We start from the raw sequence: 23,781 nt of genomic DNA, 5'->3' as shown, positions 1-23,781 counted from the left end.
TGCAAATAAGTGTAAAAGAATGTTTTTCCACACTCTGCTATCAAAGTCTGTGTAATCCAATTCATTACTTTTAAAGTCTTTAAAAAAAAGTATACAACATAACTTTAAGTCGTTAATGTTCCGAATTGCATTATTTTACTTATGGAGCTCAGGCTCAGCAATGGGAAAATAATTTTACACGCTTATTCTTGTACACTCTGTTCACACATTGTCTATAATTTCAAGCGCGCTTGCATATACACACACACACACACACTTGGGCCTTTCTAATCTAAACTTCAATTTGTCTCATCAAACTATGATGGCTTCGTCCAATATTCTGAAACTTTTTTTGCTTCTCTCTGCAGTCAGCTTGTCAAGAACATGGGCTCTCAACTCTTCTTCTTCTTTGAAATGTTCCCAAAATTTGTCCTCCATAGTATCTACCTGCAACACGACACCATACCCAGATGTCTGTATTGACTCATTGATACACTCCAATATCTCAAATGAGATTAGTCCAAGCATCACCACCTACCTCCTTAACACCCTCCACACCGCAATATCGAAGTCTGAAAAGCTTTCCAATATGTTGTTGGATGCCGGAAACCCAAATAATGTCATCGAAAAACAAAGAGGTACCATCCAGGACTGCAAGGAACTCCACCAAATCACCTTGTCCTCTTTACAAAGATCAGTGTCCCTAATCCAGGATGCACCCATTAATCAACAGAAACAAGCCGATGCAGCAGCTTACCTTAGCGCAGCACTCACAAACAAGAACACATGCTTGGAAGCCTTGGATTCAGCTTCGGGTCCTTTGTTGCTAACCCTAGTGAGTGCCGTGCGTGACACTTATAAGCATGTAAGTAATGCTCTTTCCATTCTGTCTAGCCAAGAAAGCCATAACAATAGGCGCCTCTGCTTGAATAATAGGCGCCTCATGGACATGGGTGTTCCATCGTGGATTTCAAAAAAATTAGAGAGTCGGACTCGTATATTGGAGAGTGAATGTGACCCAAGCAAGATGCTGACCGTAGCTGCTGATGGAACTGGAAACTTCACCACCATCACTGATGCTATCAACTTTGCTCCAAACAATAGCAATGATAAAACAATTATCTATATCAAAAAAGGGGTTTATGAGGAAAATGTGGAAATCCCAACTTACAAGAGAAACATTTTTCTGCGAGGAGATGGAACTGATGCCACTATAATTACTGGTAAGAGAAGCGTGGCCGATGGCTGGACCACTTTCAGATCTACAACTCTTGGTATGTTTAACTAATTAAATTAATATTTTAATTGCATTGCATGTCTTCTGTTTTACTTTTATACTAGTTTAGTTGTATTGTGCCCCTGTGCTTAATATAGGATCATATGTTAGAAAGAAAAAAAAAAAAAGTACATTTTTTAATTCAAAATTGTACAAACATCTAACACACATGAGATATAAGTTGAAACGACGGTAAACTTTATTTATTAGAGATAAAAGAGTTTGTTTGGTAATATTGTTTGAACAATAGTTTTCGTATTTTTACAATACTTTGTCATTCATACGTATTTTCACAACACTTAAACAATGTTACTAGAACAATATTATGAAAGGGCCTAAAGTTGTACAATGAAAAAGAAAAGATTAGTATTCTTTTAATAAAAACAATGGTCTACTCATTTTTTTTAGCAACACTAGCAAGAATTAGAGCAGCTTAATTACACCAAAAAGGTACACTAACAAAGCATATATAGCAAAAATTTCCACAAATACGAGTAATATCCTCAAGAAACTCCGCGACTTCCGGTTGGCAAATCGTATCTGAATTCAAAAGATCAACTAGCTAACCAAAAGTGCTCTCCATAATGACATCAGAAAGTAATTTGCTTGATTGAACAGTAAAGCTTTTTCATAACTGAAGTTGTCCTGCTTTTATTGTATATCATTTATGGGCCAAAATAGCAAAATACCATTTTTTGCCCAAAACAAATAATAAAATGCCTCTATTTAAAACTATTTAGGGATATACCTCTGTTTTAAACTCAATTTTCTAAAAATCGTCTTTCAATAAAAAATTACGGAAATTCGATTTTTAGAAAATTGAGTTATAGGCAAAAAACTTGCAAAAACTTACATGGAACTCGAGTCCAATGAACTCGAGTTCCATGTAAGTTTTTGCAAGTAACTTGATTTTGGTTAAATTGAGTTTTTCATTGAAACTTAATTTTTAAAAAGTCGAGTTTCAAAACAAGGGTATATCCCTAAATAGTTTCAGAACAAAGACATTTTGTCATTTTGGCCATCATTTATGTGTCAAAGTGCCATGTAACTTAATTCACGCTTCTAGTGCTTTAAAAAAAAAATCCAAAATTCAAATTTCTTTTCTCACAGTTTCCAAATTATAAAAAATATAAGTAATATTTGCATATTTGATAAGAATAAAAGAGCCATGTGTTACAAATCTGTTAAAAAATAGTTAATAGTAAAAAATGTGGTATATTCGATAGTTATCCACTTATCTATTAAAGAAAAATATATTTAATTTTTTAAAACTTTAGTGAGCCCCTTAAAACTTTAATAGAGTTTCATTTTGATGAAATTATTGAAATACAAACATAGATTGAACTACTTAGCCAAAGAATGGTATGTAATGCGTAAGTATAATAAATGAATGTCTTGAATTTTTTATTTATTTTATTTTTTATCTATGGTGACATACCAATTTGTAAAGGTTATATTGCAAAATTTGTTAGATTCCCATCATCTCTCCTAAAATAATTATACACTTTTTTATATGTTGTTGAAGTGGCACCATTGATATTTCATGTCACATTAATTTTTAAGCTTTTGTAAAAAAATAAGTACTAACTTTAGAATCTTTCTAAGTTTCTATTTTTATTTTGTTTTTATTTTTTTAATTTTCTTTAAAACCTCTAACTAATTAATGATTTAATAAATTGAATTTTAGCGGTGTCTGGTGAACACTTTTTGGCACAAGACATATGTATTGAGAACAAGGCTGGAGCAAAGAAACATAAAGCAGTTGCCTTGAGAGTAAATGCGGACTATGTCGCATTGTACAGGTGCTTCATTAAAGGTTTTGAGAATACATTATATGTCCATTCGTTTTGACAATTCTATCGAGAGTGTGACATATGGGGCACTATAGATTTCATATTTGGGAATGCAGTAGCTGTATTTCAAGGGTGTAAATTTTTTTCCAAAATGCCAATGTCTGGCCAATTTACGGTTATTACAGCACAATCTCGTGATAGCCCAGATGAGGACACTGGAATCTCCTTCTAGAATTGTTCAATTTTTAAATTGGATGATTTATCTTCTAGTTCTAGTAGAGTGAAAAGCTACCTAGGAAGGCCATGGGGGGGCGTACTCTTGAACAGTCTACCTAAATTCCTACATTGATGACTTCATTGACCCAACTGGGTGGACGCAGTCTTTCGATGATGATGATGATAATCAAGAATTAAACACTTTGTATTATGGGGAGTACGAAAATTACGGGCCTGGCTCATTAACGGATGATAGAGTTACTTGGCTAGGATATCACATAATGGACGATGATGATGCATGTAATTTCATGGTGTCTAAGTTCATTAGTGGTGATGAATGGTTGCATTCCACTACATTTCCTTATGATGAATAGTATAAAGAGTCATTGAATAAATGAAATTCACTTTGGTCTTTATTTTGTGCCAATCTTATGGCCAAAATATATAGTTTTAGTTCCTCAAAGGTAACAAATAACATTATGTAGTAGGTCATTGTAATACATGTAATGGTGATTTATCTATAAAAAGTCTTGCCACTTAAAGTTAATTAATTAAATCAATTAGCCTTATTTTAATGCCTTTAGATGATTATAAATATAATAGATTATAAATCTATGTGTAAATATCTTATTTTGCAAATTGCATTTAATTTCACATAAGGGGTAAAATGGTAAATTCACATGTGAGGGTAGCATATATTAATTTTGGCTATTGGATCCTTGATTACTTCTCGCCAAATTAGTCTCAATATCATAACAACCAAAAAGATTGGTTACGAACCTCAATTGGACTATCGGATTGAAAGATTTCAAGAAAACAAATTTCAACAATAAGGATGCACCCTCATGAATTAAGTCTGGCCATGTGGTTATGGACAATCAAATCTAATTGGTCTAATTATTGACCAATTTAAAATTAGTGACGTGTCATTTTCCTATTGGTTTGGACTACAACTTACCATAAGATTGCATGCACATAATTTAACTCAGGTGGAAATTAATCACTAATTGCTTAAATTAAGGGACTAATTAACCTTAATTGAGACTAATATATATATACACACACACACACACACACACACACATATATGGGTTGGGTTTAAATTACACCTGGTGTAACTCTAAGTAATGTTACACCATCCAATAACTTGTTATTGAATTAATATTTTGAAAATTCAACCATTGAATTACATGTTCTATATGTTCTTAACATGCATGCCAACTTTCATATTAATTAGATGTTATTTACAATTTGATCCATAAACTCACATTTTATACATTATTTTAAACTATAACAACTTCAATTTTAACATCTGATTGATTACATGACTATTAATCTTTGATCACCTTGAAATTTTACAGGCATAGAGAATATGTGAAGATAATGTAATCCAACGGTGGATTTGTCAATATTCACATCCACTTAAAAAATATTGAGTGGTGTAATATTGTTTAAAGTTAGACCAAGTGTAACTTGAACCCAACCCTATGTGTGTGTGTGTGTGTGTGTGTGTGTGTGTGTGTGTGTATTAAAACTCAAAGTTAAGACAAAATTCTATTAGATCACAAAATTCTATTAGATCCCAAATTAAATTTTAATTGTGGGTTAATTTTGTGCCATATGTCTACTGAAGTTTTTTAATCTTTATGTCAAATGAGTTAATGAGTGAAAAATACTAAGAGACCAATACTAATAAAATTTTATAATAAAAAACAAAAAACCAATCATATATCTACTAAAAAAAAATCACCACACATTCTATCTTATTAAAAATTAGAATAAAAATGATCATAAGTAGCATTAAAATTAGACAGTAATTTTAATATCCATCAAATTATGTTTATTTTTTCTAATAATTCAATCAATTATATATATATATATATATATTATGATTAAAAAAAATATGTTTATTTTTTCTGTTAGGACATATGTGGAACTTGTTAGAACATATGTTATGTAAATTGGCTAATCCCTTGACAAAACACACTTTACCTGTAATTGGGTAGATCTAGGATCGGTTTAGTACTTCAAGGAATAAGAGTTCAAGTTTAGTATTAAAACTGTACAAATCTGTTCAATAAACAAGTGAAAAAGTGTTGTTCATTAAAACTTGACAAATAACTCAACAGATAGATATCTATCGAGATTTAATGATGAATCTCGATAGCTACTCGATAGAAATAGTATCTATCAAGAATTACGAAATTTAGATGTCCAGATTTTTTTTCATGCATATCCAAGTTTATTTGTGTAGGGTTTCATTTTTCACAACCCTAGACATATATAAGGATTGTTTTAAGGGCTGTCTCAAGTGATGCAAAGTGATTATTCATGCATATTATGATCGAAGATAATTTGCCCTAGCTCATCATATTCTTTGAAGAAGTTGCTAGGTCTTTACGCCAAGGTTTATAATCAAGGAGTTTCTTGATCTTCATCGTTGGATGAACTGAAGAACTTTGCAGCCAACGTCTTCCTTAAGTTGGTGTGTTAGTCACGTATTTGAATTCGTGCAAAAGAGTAAGTCACATACTGAGATCCGTGTATCGATTAGTTAGTCATGTATTGGGAGCCATGCATTGAAATGAGAGATTGTCATTACATTACAAGTCTAATTGGGTATTGAGGTAAGGGTTCAACTATAGGTTGGTATAAGGTACTGAGATTTCTTTACTTGTAAACGCTTGTTTTGATAATAATAGATTCTTGGGAGTAGTGACCTTAAATTCACCCAATGGAGTTTTGCCTCGATGGTTTTCTCCATTCGTAAACAAATTACCTGTGTCAAATTTATTTTTCACTGCATTTACTTTAGTTGGTGATTTGTTTGTGTTATCACGCTTATTGCATGTAATTGAATATAATTAATTAACTTGACTAATTAATTGATTAATTTACCAAAGGGGTCAATACATTCTTGGCCTATCATTTTCTAATAATTCAATCACTTATATATATATATATATATATATATATATATATATATATATATATATTTTATGATTAAAAAAATATATTTATTTTTAAATGCATCTTTGCCTATTAGTCTATGCATGGGTTACATATTAGTTAGTGATAATGGCTGAACTTGGGGACCAAGTAGGAGTTAATAATTAGGTCAAAAATGAAAGGAACCTGAACATTTAATTGTAGGAAGAGGTGCACATCTCTTGATCCCATGAACCATCAACTTTGGCCTCTGATGCTCAATCTCAATGCCAGTAGAAGTAATCAATTGTAATGTTGTTCATGACCTTTGTCCTCTGATTCATCTCAGCAGTAGTAGAACTATTAATTTTCTTTTACCCCCATGTTTCCATAACTTCGATATGTATTCTTTAGGGAATGTGTACCACAAACACTACTCAATCTTCCCAATTCTTTTTGGGCTCAACACGATGACATGATTAGGTGCTTTCAGTTGAGTTGGCTTCATTGACTTGGTGGGTATGTTATTGGTGGTGTAGTTTTTTGTGTGTTTTTTATAGATGTAATTTTGTATTCGGGTTTTCATTACTTGCTTGTAGGGTTTAGGTTTTTTAGGAAAATTTTAAATAAATTAAAAAAATTAAAAATGATGTGTTAATTTTTTAGAGTAACAAATCTTATGTGTCAATATATTATGAAGTCAACAAAAGTCAAAGGCTTCATTTTTATAATATATATATATATATATATATATATATATATATATATATATATATATATATATATATAAACACTATTTTTAAGTAAATTTGATTGTTGCCATTTTTATAGTGAAAATAGAAAGGATCCTAAGCTTGAAATAAAATGGTATGTGTGTGGGTGAAATTGAGAGAATCCTATTGTTCCAGAACAAGAGAAATGTTAGTAGCATAATATTTTTCACAACTTTTACCACAATTCATCACCATCTAGCGATGTTTTTTTTGGGGGTGGGGGGGAAGGGGTTTATCCCAATAAATTTAAAAGGGTTTTGATTGTCTACACATCATGGAAAATCATGTGTTAGTGGTATGCATTCTTAAAAAGGAAAAAAAATGTGAACTTTATACGAACATAGTGTACATATATTACATTATTGAGCGTGTTTAATCGTTAGTTACCATATGTTCGGGGGCCTTTTTCGGTTGTTCAGCCATGTGTAGTCCTTTGGAGGGGTGACCTTACTAGACCTAGGTTTGTTTGGGGAGTTGCATCCGGAACTCAACATTGGGCCACATGGTCCAATGGCTACCGGCGTACTTTTAAGCTTACAAAACCATTAAAGCCAAAATTTAAGAATCAAGATAATTGTTGAATAAATATGTAATATGTGTTTGATATATTAGCTTTGATCAATGGTTGTAATAATAGTTGAAATAAAGTAATATGTATTTAAAGGTGAAGTAATCATATATTCAATGATGTAAATTTAAAGATATGGAAGCAAAATCACTTATCTTTGTATGGTTTGTAACTCCAGCTGTACAGCTTCTGTCAGTTGATAATATTCCAGTAGAGTGACCCCAGTGGTAGAGAGACAGTTTGTCATGATAACTTTAAGATTGGGGAGGAAAAATGGGTGCAACTGGAGGGAGAGAGAGTATGTCCAGCTGTGTGTAGGAGCTGGTTAAGTTTGCCCCTCTTATCATGCATTTAAATGAGTTTTCCCCTTGACAATGCTCTTTTAGTTGTTGTGAAGTTTTGAATAGTGTTGCCTTCCATGAGAAGAGCTTTTGGATGAAGTATTTGTGCCTTCTAAGAGAAATGTTTTATGTAAGATGGGTTTGTGCATCCCATGAGAAGGATTTTGATATGAGATTTTGGTGCCTTCTAGGAGACGGGTTTTAGCATTAGAAATTTATGCCTTCCATGAGAAGGGCTTTTAGTATGAATGTTTGATATCTCTTGAGAAGTGTGGAGATGGTAAAAGATATAGATGTTTTGTGGGATGTAGTATTTGTAATATGTATGATATATGGAAGTATGAAAGCTATGAAGGTTAAAGATAGTAAAAATATGAGATTATAACCGCTGGAGAAGTTGTAGAGATTGCTTTCCAAGAGTAAAGATTTTGAAGAAGAGTATGGAGATGTGTTTAAGTATTTGGAGATAGGAGCAGTAGGATAGGTGTATTTTCTGAATATGGAGAGTGAGGGTAATAGTGTTGTAGTGTGTTTAGCAGTGTTATTGGGATTTGCTATTGGAATCTTCTACTGGAAGATATATAATGGCTTATGAAGGGCATTTATGAGCTAAGGACTGAAAAGTTTAGCTCCTAATTTGGAAACTAGAAACTTAGAAGCTCAAAATTTCATTAAGAGCTTAAGAAGATAATATGAGAGAGAGAGAGAGAGAGAGAGAGAGAGAGAGAGAGAGAGAGAGAGAGAGAGAGAGAGAGAGAGAATGGATAAGTTCATGAGAGAGTTGTCATTCCCTCTTGGTTGTCTTGAGGTGTTGATGAAGGGTTTTAATTATAGCAGAGTTTAAAAGGGTATTTTAGTAAATAATCTCAACCAAAATCTGTCCCAAATAGCAATGAATCTTCAGAAAATCCATCCTAGGATTTGGCCAAGAATGGTATGTTTAGTTTTAAGATGTTCTTGCTATTTTGGGTAGTAGTTGCTGGGGAAAGAGAAGCAGAAAATGAAAATATTTTAGCAAGAAAGAGATAGTCACTTAGTTGGTTTTGGGTTTTAGCCAAATAAGGAAAATTTGTAATGTTAAGGTTGCTAGGTTAGGGTTAGCTGTCACAACTAATTTGAAAAGGTTGTCCATGCTATCAGGAAAAGTTGTCCCAGCTGACAGGAAAAACTATCATAAGACAGTTGTTACGAGACAGCTGTTGCTTGGGGCGGAAGCAGATGAGGTCAGATGTCAGGCTACTAGGATGGATATTTCATGAATTTGGCTGAAAATGGTAAGATCTCTTTTAAGGGTGTCTTGCTATTTTGGGTATAGTAGCTAGCTACTGGGATTTCAGCATTAAATGGCTGGCGATATCAGTTTCAATCAGGTGTCAAGTGCTGAATACACTGCTGGGATTCTATTGGAAATGCTTCCACTACAAAAAATTGGGTCTATAGTGGCGTTTGTGAAACGCCACTATAGGTACTAAAAAGCCACTATAGGCACATTTAGGCTATAGCAGCATTTGCTATAATGGCGTTTACAAATGCCACTAATGTACCGCCACTACAGACCTATAGTGGTGTTTAGACCAATTTTTTTATTTTAAAAAAAGGCTATAGTGGCATTTGTCAAACGCCACTATAGCCTTTTTTAAGAGTAAAAAAATTGGTCTATAGTGGTGTTTAGAAATCCCACTATAGGTCTATAGTGACGGTACGTACAATAGTAGCGTTTAACAAACGCCACTATAGCCAAAAACCACCAACAAATAAAAATTGATTACCAAAAATTAATTTTTGGTAATCAAATTTTTTTTTTAACTGAATTAAAATTGTAATTAAATAAAAAGATAAAAAACAAAACAAAACAAAATACATAAATAAGACAAAATACAAACACTATAGCTAGCCCAGCAAATTCAAAATAAAACACAAACTCACCTAAAAAAAATTCAAAATCAAACACAACATGCTCACATAAAAAAAGAAAAAAAGCAACTCCACCCCACTTTTAGCTGCCATAGACCAATTAACTTGCCAAAAGAAATCATCAAATAGATTTTGAATTTTTCACTACTTTGTTGGTTCTATTAACAAAGATATTATCACACTTGAGATCTCTATGCCTATCAATAATAAAAAGCCAAAGAATTCACAAAAATTAATCAAAAATCTCAGAGACCCACGAAGCAAAGTTGACAACAAACAAGGGATAGACTAAAACAATCATTAAATTTTTTTTTAAAAAAATATTTACTTGCAACTATACAACCAATGGCATCAAACACAATATCACTCTTTCTTCAATCACAAATCCCATAATAGCAGCACCATTTACAAATTTAAACAAAATTAACAAGTTGCAACACCATCTTCAAATCCAAAACCCACTAACATTAACACCACCACAAATAAAATAGGAGAAATAAAATCAAAATGGAGAGGAAGAGAAAAGAATAAATTCAGGTGTGCAGTGAAAGAAGGACAAAAAAAATAGAGAAAAGAAGAAAGATGAAGGAGTGGAGATAAGGGAGAAAAAGAAAGAAAAAAAAAAAGGAAAAAAAAGAAAAGAAAAGAAAAGAAACAAGTCTGAAGAATAAGGACGTGGAGAAAATGGATTGATAAGGTGAGTGGGTTAGGTGGGTTTGAATTTTGAATTTTGAATTTTGAAATTTTTTTAAAATTTTTTTGCTGGTCCCTCATATGTGTGTGTGTGTGTGTATATATATATATATATATATATATATATAAATTTAAATAGAGAAATGATATGTTCACAATATTTTTACACCAAATTTTAAGTACTTGGTTGTTACCAGTTGTTATTGTTGAGGCAAAAAAGTAATCTTAGTGTTAAGTTTAAATTTGAACCAATAACAATTAACCACTTTTTTTTTTTTTTTTGAGAAAGAACAACTAACCGCTTATAATTTGTTGTGAAAAAAGTTGTAAAAATATTGTGGACATACCATATCTCGTTTAAATATAAATATAATAATATATACATTTAAATATATATATATATATATATATATATATATATATACACACACACACATATCTATTATTCAAATATTCTGGAATATGTCATAGAATATTCTAGGCATATTCTAGGAATATTCCATATTTTTTTTATCTTGAAACCATGACCATTTAGTTTTAGTTTTAGTTTTTTTTGAAATATTGTAGAACATGCCATGGAATGTTCCTAGAATATTCTATGGCATATTCCTAGAATATGCCGTAGTATTTGTAAGCTTGGGAACATTTGGTTTTTTTTTTTTTTTTTTTTTTTTTTTTTTTTTTTTTGGTGCTGGGCTATAGTGGCGTTTGACTATAGGTCCTGGTCTTACAAGGGCCTATAGTGGCCTTTTAAAAACGCTACCATAGGCCATTTGAAATGTTGCTAGAGACTTAGTTTTTTTAAAACGCCACTATAGGACTCCCAAACGTAGCTATAGATATACTTATAGCAGTGTTTATAAAAAACACCACTATAGGGTACCTATAGCGGCATTTTTACAAACGCCACTAAGAAAAAGCCACTATAGGTCTAGTTTTTTATAGTGTTCATTTTTTGGGTGTTTGTATTTTTGGTCCAAGGTTCTATTATAACACAGTTTTAGTAAATAAGAGAATGATTGGTTGATAGTTAATGAAGTTTTAGAGATTTGGTCAAGGTCCCATTGTGTTGTGACTTAATCTTGGTGAGCAAGAAGAGCATTTAGTGCTCTGCTTTAGCAGCTGGCAGAGGAATATTTGGTCTGATTGTGGCAAACAGCAGTTGGGTATTAGAGATATCATGAATATTCTATGTATTTGGAGATTAAAAATAGGCAATCAGAATAGGCCATGTGTTTGAGTTGGATTTTAGCTAAAAGTAGTAATTTAGTTTATGTAGAATAATATAATTAAGTTTCTAAATTTGTATAGAAACAGTTGGAGATTGAATGGATAGTTATTTTCTTAGCATTTAGATGGCTGAGGATATTGAGTATTTGTCATATGATGAATATTAAGTTTTAGGAAAAAAGCAATGGGGAGTTTTATCATTTTATGTGCTATGTGATAAGAGATGCTTACTATATATTACCCGCTACACACGCACTCGTCAGAGCTCAAGGAGTTGAAGAAGACATGCCAAGTAACATGTTTCTTTTATCAACTTTAAACTGCTGGAATTTTACTGAACATACCTTTTAGCCCTCCAAACCACAACTCCCAAAATTTTCCCAAAGAGACTCATGAGCTTGGATCATAATCCGAAGATGAGATAACGTACTTTGGGTTTTGTTGTCGTTTTGTGTGAATATGGACTTTTGTTGAAGAAGTTGTTTTCCATGAATATGAGAGAGGTAATATGAGCCGTGAGCTTTGATTTATTGTGTGAGCCTGATTCATATGTTGATGTTGATGATATCATGAGTTATGATCTCTATTGATGAAAAAGAAATGTGGACCATCAATCCGCCCGATTCATTGGGCTCACGAGCCATGTGAGCCCAGTCTATGTAATTGAATGAAATATAAGCTTATTTTGGGTTTTAAATAGATTTACCCAAAAAATCAATAATATATTAATTTGACATAAGTTGCTAATAAGGTAGTGCCACGTGGGGCGAAAAAAGAGTCTCTAACACCATATAAGCACAAAGAGTCCCACTTGCATATTGCATTTGTCTCCGTAAGAACTTAAAAGACTTGACTGCTCCAAAAGCACAGAGTCCTCCTTGCATAGTTACTTTTTCCGTTATAATGGCCTGAAAAACACAATTTCTTCCACTAATCACTCCTTAACTCTGATCTAATAAACCTTGGAATTGGGGAAAAAATAGACACAAATAATAAATAAATAGAACAAGTTGCTGAAATAACACTATTAAAAGGGCTTTGTTTGTTGGATACACTAGTGCAAGCACACACTTCCCATTAGGCCATTATAATCGAAAAAGTAACTTTCAAAGTCATGTTTTTAAGTTTGAAATAATGGTTTAAAGTCATGTTTTCAGTTAGAATGAACAGTGTGCGCAACAAGTATTAGTCTTGTTAAAAGACATTTTTGTGCATTATGCCATGCGTGGTAACCCTCTCCATCGTCCAAAGAATTTTACAATGTTTGAAGTCATATTTTTCAACTTATTACGTGATTATATATAGGTGCGTATAATTTATCATTTGAATTAGACATCATATAATTTACTAATAGAGTGACGTGACTAAAACTACATATATTATATATTTTAATTGTCAAGTCAAGCTAAAAAAAGATATTCTAAACATATTGAGAGATAAACTTTTTTTTTTTTTTTAAATTTAAAAAGACTCAACAATATCCCTAACATCACATGTGTTTAGTGACGGAGCTAGGAATTTTAGCTTGGGGGGCTAAACTATGGTATTCATAAATCGGTTTAGATAAATTCAAAACATATTCATATACAATTAGATTAGTAAGAACTTGTTATTTATTTTTTTCTTTTTCTAATGAACATAATCTTTCTAAACTTTAATGAGTACACACAAATGATCTACTTTACTCTAAACATGTACGGAAAATAATCCAAAGAGAAAAATAATTACATTTTTAAATATAATGGAGCCAGAAGCTTTGTAACTTAATTGATTGGATGTATAAATGAAATGATAAAAAAAGGGAAAAAAATAATAATGGATGATTCTTATGTAGCTTTTAAAAAAAAAAAAATTTAAAATTTGTTTGGATAGATTAAGCTATTTATTTTTGTTTTTTTCTTGGGGGAAGCCAATTTTTTTTTTCTTTCTAATGTCATTGGAGAGCAACTCAAATTTCGGGGGTGGGTGGGAAATCTCATTTTTCTTTGGCCCACCTTAACCGATTTATAACATATATATATATATATATATATATATATATATCAAGGAAGTCAATACCGTACCGGAGGCTGTACCGGTTTGGCCACCGGTACGATATATTTCGGATACCGGTCAATACCGGTGTACCGTTTCGGGTTTACCGATATTTTATATATATATATACACACACACACACACATACCAAAATCTCTAGAACCATGTTTATAAATATATAATATTTCACTTATATTATAGTAAATATAAAAGTTTATTATAAAAATTACCTCAATTCAAAACAAATTATTCATAGTTTTAGACTTTAGTATCAAATAAAAGAAAAAAAAAAACACAATATAAAAAATAGAAAACTTAGTTGTTCATTGCATACTAAGAAAACAAATAATACTAAGAAGTTAATGTAAATAAGTTACCATTATGCCTTTACAAAAATTCAAAAATTACAAAACTAAAATAAAAAAATAAAAAAAAAAATTTTTTTTTGTACCGGCCGGTACACCCGGTACCGGCCGGTATTGCCCGAAATTGGCCGGTATGGCCGGTACGCGGCCGGTACGGCCGGTATTTTTTCCGGTACAATATAGAAGTGTACCGGTACCGGTGCACTGGCCGGTACCGGTACGGTATCGGCCACACTGATATATATATATATATATAGAGGATACTAAAATATTTCAAAATTTTGGGAGGCCAACCTATAATGTGGCTCCGCCACTGCATGTGTTACACAATAACCGTAATATCACGTGTTACACGTTGTTTAGGTAAGCCCTTTTAATCTATATATGTCAGTCTACACTTCAATTTGTCTCATCAAACTTTGATGGCTTCCTCCAATATTCTGAAACTTTGTTTGCTCCTCTCCGCAATCAGCTTGTCAAGAACATGGGCTTTCAACTCTTCTTCTTCTATGAAAAATTCCCAACATTCGTCCTCCATAAAGTCTGTATGCAAAACCACACCATACCCAGATGTCTGTTTTGACTCACTGAAACTCTCCACCAATATCTCAGATGAGGCCATTCCAAACACCAACACCTACCTCCTTTACACCCTCCAAACCGCAATATCGGAGTCTGGAAAGCTTTCCAGTCTGCTCTTGGATGCGGGAAACTCAAATAATATCATCGAAAAACAAAAAGGAACCATCCCGGACTGCAAGGAACTCCAACAAATCACCATGTCTTGTTTACAAAGAACAGTGTCCCTAGTCCCGCAGGATGCACCCATTAATCAACGGAAACTTGCCGATGCAATAGCATACCTTAGCGCAGCACTCACAAACAAGAACACATGCTTGGAGGGTTTGGATTCAGCTTCGGGTCCTCTGAAGCCAGCCCTACTGAGTTCCATAAATGAAACTTATATGCATGTAAGTAATGCTCTTTCCATTTTGTCTAGTCAAAAAAGCCATGATAAAAGGCGCCTCATGGACTTGGGTGTTCCAACGTGGATTTCAAAGAAATTAAAGCGTCGGACTCGGATATTGGAGAGTGAAATTGACCCGAGTAAGGTGCTGACTGTGGCTGCTGATGGAACTGGAAACTTCACCACCATCACTGATGCTATCAACTTTGCTCCAAACAACAGCAACGATAAAACACATATCTATGTGAAACAAGGACTTTATGAAGAAAATGTGGAAATCCCATCTTACAAGACCCACATTGTTCTGCTCGGAGATGGAGCTGATATCACTATAATTACTGGTAAGAGGAGCGTGGGGGACGGCTGGACAACTTTCAGATCTGCAACTCTAGGTATGTTTAGCCTTCTGTATTACATTTATATATATTTAACCAACTTAAGAGCCAAAGTTATATGTTGAAATTTTCTTAATATACATATGATCCTATGGCCCTCCCTCTTTAAAAACTTAAATTAAAAAAAAACGTTTTGTTAATAAATACATAAATTTAAGGGGTATTGTCATATTGAAGACGTTAACCACCTTAAAAAGTGTGGCTGACTTGTCCATAAATTGTGGATTCTAGAATTAGTTCAACTAATAAAATATTTTGGTGTCAAGTAAAAGATTTTGGGATTGAATTCTGTCTAAATCAAAAGTCAATTAATGTCTAGTCTTGATGATAGAGATATTTAAAAACTCTTGTTTATGGACCACCAATACTTTAATTAAGGTGCCTCCATCCCTCTATGTACTAGTCTTATCTTTGGAAGTAATTTCGAAAAAAAGAAAAGAAAGATCTTATTAATGATTTAGTTTTCCTTACTACAATAAATTTAAACATTAAGATTGGAAAATATATCATTTCATTTATTTTCCTTCATTTTTACAAATTTCAGTTATAATAATTTAAACGAAATTGGAGGCTAGTTGTGCTTGTATGTTTAGCTGCTGTATAGCTAAGTAAATGGGAAACAAATCATACTCTACAAATCACCTCTTTTTTTTTTTTTTTTCTTTTGTTGTTGTTGTTGTTTAGTAAAACAGAATATAAAATAGTTTCCATAGAGTCAAATTGGAAGTGCTATTTTTTTTTTTTTTTTGGGTTCAAATTGTTTAGTTTTTCAATTATTTTCTCAAAATCATATTTTCCTCTCAATGTCGTAATCATTAATTCACCATGTTTTTTTGGTTCTCCAAGCTGGACTTTTTTATTTTTTTGGTTTGGAGTTAGGTACCAAATAAGATATGACAACATATTGTTGCTTATATAAGAGAATTTAGGGTAATCTATGACTTTAGAGTCCAAGGAAATTGTTGCGCAATTTAATTCAAAATCAATCATATATAATATTTAGGATTTAAAAAAGTGATGAGTTATGTTTTCATATATTATTAAGTTGAAATATGTTAAAAAAAATTATTATGTCTATTGTTTTATTTATCTTTTGCCATTGACACTCAATATGTATTATATTTATTTAACTTGTATTAATTTATTTTCGTGTTCAAATTGAATTAAATTGGATTTCAGCGGTGTCTGGTTATGGCTTTCTGGCACGAGACATATGTATTGAGAATAAGGCTGGAGCAAAGAAACATCAAGCAGTTGCCTTAAGTGTAAATGCGGACTTTGCAGCTTTGTACAAGTGTCATATTAATGGTTACCAGGATACATTGTATGTCCATTCCTTTCGACAATTCTACCGAGAGTGTGACATATTGGGGACTATAGATTTCATACTTGGGAATGCAGCAGTTATATTCCAAGGATGTAATATTTGGTCTCAAATGCCAATGTCTGGCCAATTCACAGTCTCGTGACAGCCCAGATGAGGACACTGGAATTTCCATCCAGAACTGTTCAATTCTTGCTACAAATGATTTGTACTCTAATTCTAGCAACGTGAAAAGCTACCTAGGAAGGCCATGGAGGGTGTACTCTCGAACAGTCTATCTAAATTCTCACATTGACTCCTTCATTAACCCAGCTGGGTGGACACAATGGTCTAATGATAATGATGATCAAGAATTAGAAACTTTGTACTACGGGGAGTATGACAATGGTGGGCCCGGCTCATCAACTGATGATAGAGTTCAATGGAAAGGGTATCACAAAATGGATGTTGATGCTTCGTATAATTTCACGGTGTCAGAGTTCATTAGTGGTGATGAATGGTTGGATTCCACTGCATTTCCTTACGATCATGGGGTTTAACTTTGATCTAGTATAAAAAAAAATGTAATAATTAAATGGAATTGTCTTATGGCAAAAATAATTTTACTTTCTCAAAGGAAATGTCATTCTAATACATATAACCATAGTTGTTAAAACGTAAATCGTATTAAGAATTGATTTTTTATTTTTCTGTATTTTGTATCATATCGTACACCTAATAAAATTATAAAAAAATTATAGATATAAAAATATAAAATGTGTATTCATTATAAATTCTGAATATATGCACCTATGTATCGTATTATTTAAGAGAATTTTTTATACGCCCTAATGATACAAATTTTTTTTGTACATGATATGATATGTATCATACGATACTTACAATTATGCATATAACTGTGATTTATCTATCAAGATTCTAAAGACTCAAAAGCGATTGATGAAAGTAATTAGATTTAGTATATAGCCTTTACAGGAATTGAGTGTTTAAGAGCATTAGCACCAGATGTGCTAAATGCTAAAATTTTAGCATTTACCACACCAAAAACACACCAATATCAAATGGTGAAATTCTTATTAGGAGCGGACATCATAGGTTGAAATTCTCTCAATACACACACACACACACACATATTAAAATTTTAGTGTTCCAAAAGTAATGCTTAAGCCCCTCTCAAGATTTAAGCTAGTCAAACACACAAAAAGGAAAAAAGAAATAAGCAACTAAACCCCTATAAAAAAAAAAAGTATTAACCCATACATATGAGCCTATGACCCTCCCTCTTTAAAAAATTAATTTTTTTAAAAAAGTTTTGTCAATATATACATAAATTTAAGGGATATTGTCATATTGACGACGTTAACCACATTAAGAAGTGTGGCTAACTTGTCCATAAATTGTAAATTCTAGAATTAGCTCAACTAATAAAGTATCTTGGTGTCAAGTAAAAGATCTTGGGTTTAAATCCCGTCTAAATCAAAAGTCAATTAGTGTCTCATCTTGATGATAGAGATATTTAAAAACTCTTGTCTATGGACAACCAATACTTCAAGGTGCCCCCATCCCTCTATGTACTAGCCTTATCTTTGGAAGTAACTTCGAAAAAAAAAAAAAAAAACAGAAGATCTTATTAATGATTTAGTTTTCCTTAATTTCTACAATAAGTTTAAACATTAAGATTGGAAAATATATCATTTCATTTATTTTCCTTTATTTTTACAAATTTCAGTTATAATAATTTAAAAGAAATTAGAGGCTAGCTGTGCTTGTATGTTTAGCGGCTATATAGCTAAGTAAATGGGAAACAAATCATACCCTAAAAATCACCTCTTTTTGTTGTTGTTGTTTAGTAAAACATAATATAAAATAGTTTCGATAGAGTCAAATTGGAAGTGCTTTTTTTTTTTTTTTTGGGTTCAAATTGTTTAGTTTTCCAATTTTCTCAAAATCATATTTTCCTCTCAATGTCATAATCATTAATTCACCAATTTTTTTTTGTTCTCCAGGCTGGACTTTTTTTTTTTTTTTTAGTTTGGAGTTAAGTACCAAATAAGATATGACAACATAATGTTGCTTATATAAGAGAATTTAGGGTAATCTATGACTTTAGAGTCCAAGAAAATTGTTGCATAATTTAATGCAAAATAAATCATGTAAAGTTTTAGAACCCTTAAACACAAGATGTTTAACCTAGTTATATAACCGAGTGATTACTTAGATAAATTAATCAGACCTAGGTTAACACATTTAAATCATATCATGTAAATAATACAGAAATATAAAGAACACAACGATATGATAACCCAGGAAAACCTAACCGGTAAAAAACCTTAAGGAGGATTTAACCTAGCTATCCTCAAGGTAAAAACAGATTCACTATGAAAGAATTGAAATTTTTACAATAGAACTTAGACCACTAACATTCTATTGCTACGTTGTGTAGAAAACTTACTACCAAGACCACGTAACAGTTTCGAGTCCACGGACTACTTCTTTCCTTGATCTGCTGCAACTACAAGTTCTCCTACTTGTGACTTTGAGACTCTACTCAAAGGTCTTAGATCTTCTTTAAGTTCTTTAAGTAGCACCTGAAGCGATCATCAAGCTCTTGACGTGACTCTTGATCTTGATAGCCCTATGTGTGTGTATGAAGGTAAATACCTTTAGATCTCACAAAAAATTCAACACACAACACTCAAAAAGACTTCTAAAACGTAGCTAGGGTTTTTCCTTTTATATGTGAAATAAAGCACTTAACCCTACACGTCAAATAGGCTTGGGCTGAATTGAAAATTCTGCAGAAAAATAAATCTGCATGTGATTCGATCGATCGAGTCTAATTTTCGATCAATCGAGCCTTGTAGATTTTGTCCAATAAATCATGCAATCACTCGATTCCAATTTTACAATTAAAAACACTTTGAGCGAACCTAAACCTAGACTCCATATTTTGATCATAGTTTGCCAACACAATACATATTAAAGTTCTAATACATTAGTTCTTAATGTCTTAAAACCTAACAATCTCTCCCTTTGGAAATTCACGACAAAACACATTACAAAAACCTAAAATGCTTAAAGTAAAACAGCCCATTCAAATTTAAAAAGCCCTAAATACAATTCAACCTAACTACTATCTATCAGTTGCCAATATAAACAGCAGTCACAACTGAATTAACCTGTAAATTCCTAAAACACTCAACAAACACATAAATGCATGTGTGGAAAATACGAGTAAACCAAAATTAAACTTCTTGATTTCACAAAACATAAAATAGAAGACATATATCATGAATAACCTCATGAATATAAATCAATAATCAAATGTACCATATGTGAAACAAGAAACAATAAAACAACTAAACAAAAAAAAAAAGTCTCCCCCTAACATAAACAACCCATAAAAATAAATACATCATATGCCATAACAAAAAATACATCATGAAACTTCTAGATACAATCTATAATCTCCAAATCTCCCCTATCTCCATTTGTATGTGCTCCCCCTTTTTGTGACGAATTGCCAAAGGGCAATCAAGAATCATCATCAAAAGGTGGAGCATGTGGAGTAGAACCTCTAGCATGTGCCAAATCTGCTTATAAGGCTGCAACCTCATTAAGAAAATCCAACAAAATCTATCCATACGCCGCCTGAACAGTCACAATCGTATCCAAAGTGGCATGTATAGAGGAGTCGCTCGATGTAGACGGTGGAGGATCCATGGCAGCTGTGGGGTCTACATAAGTCTCAGCAGAAGGATCATCGGAAGGAGGAGGCCTAGATGCATCACTTGTAGAAGACTCAACTCTAGGGCATTTAGAGCTAGCTTTCAACTGAGTAGCTCTTTGCCTAAGGAAGGTGGTACCTATAGGAGCTATGATATGGACAGGCTCAGATGCGAGAAAGTCATCTAAACTTAAATCTAACAAAATCCTATAAATGAAAACCAGGAAAAATAAACCATGGGATTTGGCACTACTCCTATGAACCTCAACTAATGAGCTAATAAAAAGAGAAGGAAAACTCATAGGAGCATCAGTGACGAGAGCATACAAAAACGCACATCTCTCAATGGGAATAGTATGAAGGTGAGAGATAGGCCCAATATTATGACAAGAAATTCGGAAAAACAAATAATTGAGTTCGGTAAGCTCATGGAAAGTGATACGAGGATCAGTACCCCATCTAATGGAAGTACTAGTGATGAGTGACATAATGTCATCAAGGGGAGGAGACTCTAAGTAAGGGTACACGAGCTACTGTACCAAAGGTACACCAAGAGCAGAAAGCACTACCTGAGGAGTAATGACATACTCTTTACCTCTTATTCAACTTTTCACAAACTGAATGTTGGAATCATCGAAGTGGACAGAGAGGTTCGAGTAGAACTCTCTAATCAAAGCCGTCGAAGGAGGATGCTCGATATCTAAAAGAGGTAACCAACCCCTACGCTCAAAATTCCTACGAATCTCCCGATCAAGCTCATCTAAAATGACCCTACGCTTAGCCTAAACAAACCTAAAGATGTTCCATTTCTCATAGGTTTCTTAACACTTAATGGTTCTAAACCTATCACTCTGGAACTCAGGGGTAGAAGGAGTGGTGGTTTTGTTGTTGGCTTTAGTCTTCCTAACCATGATGCTAAGGGTTTAAAAAGAAAGGAAAAAAAAAAACAAAGAAAAAAAAAAACCAAGGGCAACCTACATTAGAGAGGGTTAGAGTACAAAAATCTCAATATATAACAATCTATTTGATGCATGTAATGAATGCACATATGATACATGCCCTAATGCATTGAAATTTGTTCAATTTTACTTTATAAACAACCAATTGACTTGAACATAGAGTTTTAGTCCAAAAACCCCAAATTTGAAAAACCCAATTTCAAAAACTTTAACCAAATTGATCAATTAACCATTATACTAGTTAGAAAACATCATATAATGAGTTAATCTATCAAAAACACAAGTCAATTTCACCAATTTAAGTCTAATTGAGCAAAGTTCCAAGCCCTAGAAATTTTAATTTTCCTCAAATCACAAAATTGATCAAATTAATGCATGAGGATCACATGTATATGAACAAAGAACAAATACCCATTGATTAAAAATGTTAAAAAAACAATTGATATAATCAAAAATCCCTAAAATGCTTTGTTCGGAATTTTGAATAAAAATGCATGAAACATGTGATTAAATTGAAAAAAGAAGGGTATAAAGGACTTACCAATGCTTGAGGACAAAAACCTTGGAGAAAAATTTGGAGGAAAACGACAAAAAATCTTAGATTGGATCGGTCGAGGAGAGAAATTGAGAAAAATCTTAAATTGGATCAGTCGAGGAGAGAAAGTAAGAAAAAGTTTGGAAAAGCTTTTGAAATAGTGAAGAACACGTGAGGAGAAGCTTTTTATAAAACTCAACTTTCGAAATTCGATCGGTTGAAATTGAGTTTCGATCGATTGAAAAATAGATTCAATCGATTGAGCATCAATCGAGCACCAATCAAGCTAGACAGATTCTGACCAAATTTTAATTGCAATTTCGATTGGTCGAACAATAGCTCTGATCGATCGAAAATCTTGAAAAGTGACTTTTTTTTGAAAAACAAAGGAAATTTTATGCAGAAAACACTCAAACCACTTTATTTCATGAATGAAATGCATGAGTATGAGTTTAAATTTTTTTCAAAAACACTTGAATTCAACCCAGATCTTCGAAAAACAAGATTTTCACACTTTTGTCCCCAAAACTAAAAAATTAGACATATTTTGCATCAAAATCAAGGAGCATATAATCTTGGATGGCCAAAATAAATTCACACACAATATCATGTACTAAATTTAGCAAAGAATAACTTATGTAGTGTGTGCAACTAGTAATAGCATGAGATACATGTGAGGTGATATGTAGATAGTAATCAATCACAATTTCTACATTATTCATCACATAAGTTTAAAAGAGACTATTACCTAAAGAGTTATATCATATAACTCTTACATCTCCTAGAAAACAAGCTAGCAATCATGTAAGTTTCTTTTTATTTTGCCTCATAATGTACACACCAATTTTATTTCATTGTTAAATTGATATTTAAGTCAGATAATGTACAAACCAATTTTATTTATTTGTGTCATTTTTATTATAGCCAGATAATGTACACATTAATTTTATTTATTTGTGCATATGCTACACTATCTTGAGCACAAAATCTTATGATATGCACTAAGGTGTTCATAATTGACTAATAAACAGTGGTGAGATGGTTATTTATGCCTTTCTCATTAAGTTCTAGTCCTAATGATCAAAAGCATGTGATCAAAAACTATAAACAACTCACACACAACATGCACTACATAGCTAAAACTAACAAAGTGCAGTAAAATAAGTTTATCCAAGTTAAACAAGGTACATAAGCATGTTATGTAAAGATAATAGGCCAACCTTGATTGCAAATCCAAAATATACGATACAAAACACATTTTTCCTTCCATTTTTTTTTAAATAGCAAAAACAACCTATCATGAAATGCATGAATGTAATGCAATGCAAATTCTAAAAAAAAGAAAGAAAAGAAAACAGCAAAAGAAGAATGGTCTCAAAGAGTATTGAGATGAAGCACAAGGTCCAAAAGAGCCAAGAATGACTAGGGACACAGAATCACACCAATCATTTGACGAAGTGTCTTAAACTTACTTCTATCAAGAGGTTTGGTAAAGATGTTAGCATTCTGACGTCCAGTAGGGATATATTTAAGAGTCACAATCTTTCTTTCAACCAGATCCCTAATAAAGTGGTATCTAATCTCTATGTACTTAGTCTTAGAATGTTGAACAGAGTTCTTAGAGATATTGATAGCACTAGAATTATCACAATAGACAATCATGGTGTCCTGTGATATCCCATAGTCACTTAAAAGCTTTTTCATCCAAAGAAGTTGTGAACAACAACGTCTAGCATCAATATATTCTGCTTCAGCAGTTGACAG

General features: G+C 32.4%; 2 pseudogenes; both read left to right on the top strand.

Moving 5' to 3' along the window:
• The first annotated feature begins 301 nt into the window (after positions 1 to 301).
• Positions 302 to 3,638, top strand: LOC142605340 (putative pectinesterase/pectinesterase inhibitor 12; annotated as a pseudogene).
• A 10,894-nt stretch (positions 3,639 to 14,532) lies between these two features.
• On the top strand, positions 14,533 to 17,335 carry LOC142642124 (putative pectinesterase/pectinesterase inhibitor 12; annotated as a pseudogene).
• The last annotated feature ends 6,446 nt before the right edge of the window (positions 17,336 to 23,781 follow it).

Source organism: Castanea sativa, chromosome 7 (assembly GCF_040712315.1).
Source record: "Castanea sativa cultivar Marrone di Chiusa Pesio chromosome 7, ASM4071231v1".
In the NCBI taxonomy this organism is placed as follows: domain Eukaryota; kingdom Viridiplantae; phylum Streptophyta; class Magnoliopsida; order Fagales; family Fagaceae; genus Castanea; species Castanea sativa.
Note: the sequence above shows the minus strand (reverse complement) of the source record. Positions and strands in the feature narration are given on the sequence as shown.